This window comes from Acanthisitta chloris, unplaced genomic scaffold, assembly GCF_000695815.1.
Source record: "Acanthisitta chloris isolate BGI_N310 unplaced genomic scaffold, ASM69581v1 scaffold10734, whole genome shotgun sequence".
Lineage (NCBI taxonomy): Eukaryota > Metazoa > Chordata > Aves > Passeriformes > Acanthisittidae > Acanthisitta > Acanthisitta chloris.
The window spans coordinates 331-3,204 of NW_008667640.1; the positions used below are offsets into that span (position 1 = coordinate 331).

A 2,874-nucleotide genomic window follows, 5' to 3' on the forward strand; every position below is an offset into this window, starting at 1 on the left:
TACCGCGGCCGCAAGTCTGGGAATAAACCACCCTCCAAAACATGCCTGAAGGAAGAGATGGGCAAAGGGGAAGAGTCAGACAAGATCACCATCAACGTAGGTGGCACCAGGCATGAGACCTACAAGAGCACCCTAAGGACTCTGCCGGGAACCCGTTTGGCCTGGTTGGCTGATCCTGATGCCCAAAGCAACTTTGACTTTGATGGCAAGAGCAACGAGTTCTTCTTCGACCGTCACCCTGGCATCTTCTCCTACGTCCTCAACTACTACCGCACGGGCAAGCTGCACTGCCCTGCAGACATCTGTGGACCTCTCTTCGAGGAGGAGCTCACCTACTGGGGCATCGACGAGACGGACGTGGAGCCTTGCTGCTGGATGACCTACCGCCAGCACCGCGACGCCGAGGAGGCCCTGGATATCTTTGAGAGCCCTGAGCCTGGTGGAGGAGCTGCTGGAGAGGAGGCTGAAGAGGAAGGGGGTAGGGAGATGACCCTCCAACGCCTGGGCATGGATGACAGGCCCCCAGGGGCGGCAGGGGCTGCTGGAGGGGGTGGCTGCTGTCGGAATTGGCAGCCCAGGATGTGGGCGCTCTTTGAGGATCCCTACTCGTCCAAGGCAGCAAGGGTAAGCCCTTGGGATGTGCCACTGGGATGGTGGGATGGCTTGGGTCTTCATCTCTCCATCCCCATGGGTGAGGTGGACTTCGTAGTGGGTTATATTGGGATCCCAGGAGTCATCTTCTTCCCACCGAGAGGCATGTTGGTCATCTCCCATCCTACAGGACATCTCTGCCATCATCTCCCAATGACCTCCCAACATGTTGTGTCTGGGGGCACGTCCAATCTCTTCCCACTCTGTGTCCTCAGGTGCTGTCTGGGCATCTCCTGTGCACGTGGAGATGAGGATTGGCCTTGGCAGGACTGAGTTCTGAGCATTTCAGGATGCTCTAGGACCAGGAGGATCACTTGGGTTCCTCTCACTGGTCATGTGGTTATTCATCCAGATATGGATTGGGGTCAGGACTGAGTTCTGACCATTTCAGGATGCTCTAGGACCAGGAGGATCACTTGGGTTCCTCTCACTGGTCATGTGGTTACTGACCCAGGTGTGGAGTGGGGTCAGGGTTGAGTTCTGACCATTTCGGGATGCTCTAGGACCAGGAGGATCACTTGGGTTCCTCTCTCTGGGTCATGTGGTTACTGACCCAGGTGTGGAGTGGGGTCAGGACTGAGTTCTGCTGGCATCTAAATCAGCTCTTGTGGCAAATGGATCCTCCTGGTTGTCACCAAGGAACTTGTGCTCCTCTCCTGCAGCAGCAGCAGCCCCACAGGACACTCCCATGTCCCAACATCCCTTATCCCCACATCCCTTGTCCCCACATCCCTGTCCCCACATCCCTTATCCCCACATCCCTTGTCCCCACATCCCTTGTCCCCACATCCCTGTCCCCACATCCCTATCCCCACTGCCACCACATCGGTGCCACCCACACACAGCACCATATGGTGCCCATCAGCACGTGCCAGCTCAGGCTCTCAGCTGCCTCTAACACACAAACACACACTCTCCTCCCAACCCTCCTCATCCACACACCTTCCTGGGGACACAGCACACACACAATGGGCACAAACACACCCCAGCACCCCCATGACCCTCTCTGGGTGTGCAGGTCCCTTCCCATGGGCACTGGGATGTTTCCTCCAACCAGAAGCATCTCCAGGCTCCCAGCCCAGTGCTCAGACACTGCTCAGTGCCTGTCTCACCTCTCCAAGAGCTCTTAGCTCATCTCCAGGCACTGCCCAGACCCTCATCACCCTCCCAGTGCCTTCCCCATCCCTCCCAGTTTACAGACCTGCCACAAACACAACCCTCATGACCCTCCCTGGGTGTGCAGGTCCCTTCCCATGGGCACTGGGATACATCCCTCATCCAGAAACATCTCCAGGCTCCCAGCCCAGTGCTCAGACACTGCTCAGTGCCTATCTCACCTCTCCAAATGCTCTTAGCTCATCCCAAGTGTTTCCCAGACCCTCACCATCCTCCCAGTGCCATCCCCATCCCTCCCAGTTTATAGACCTGCCACAAACACAACCCTCATGACCCTCTCTGGGTGTGCAGGTCCCTTCCCATGGGCACTGGGACATATCTCTCATCCAGGAGCATCTCCAGACTCCCAGACTGGCACTCAGGCACTGCTCAGTGCCTATCTCACCTCTCCAAGTGCTCTCAGCTCATCCCCAGGCACTGCCCAGACCCTCATCCACCCACCCATCCCCACCCAATCCCTCCCATCTTATTCCCCTGCCCCCCACACACCCCCAGGGAGAGGCATTTGGGATCCAAATGAATTCTGGCTGCATTTAGAGGTGTCAACCAAGCCCCTGCATGGGAAGATCTCCTGCAGGCACTTCCCACCCACCAGCAATGTGCAGGGCAAGGGGCACTTTGGCAAGGAGCTGTTGCTGCAGCTGATGTAAGAGCAGCACACCGAGAGGCAGAAGATGCTCAGGCAGCAAGAGCTGAGCTCCTTTTCCAAGGGATCCTCACTCCTTTGGCTCTCTCTGAGGGCTCAGTACCTTGGAGAGATGCTCTGAGTGGTGCAAAGCTCCAGATCGAATGTTCAAGAGGAATCAAAATCAACCCAAATGCAATAATTCACCTCCTTTTCTTCCCCGTGGTGTTGTTTGGTCCTGGTTCCTCTGTGCTGAGCTGCTCTTGGGAAGGCTTTAGCAGGAGGAATGTGTTGGAGGGAGTAGAGATGGTTGTGATGGAGCTCTGATGGAGTTGGAGTGGCACCAGTTTGTACTGGGAGCTCTCTGCTTCCTTCTCGCTGCTCTACCATAAAGACCAACCACCCCAAACCACCATCCCAAC

General features: G+C 56.6%; 1 pseudogene; it reads left to right on the forward strand.

Annotated features, from left to right (window-relative positions):
• The first annotated feature begins 57 nt into the window (after nucleotides 1-57).
• On the forward strand, nucleotides 58-624 carry LOC103800204 (annotated as a pseudogene).
• Nucleotides 625-2,874: the final 2,250 nt, after the last annotated feature.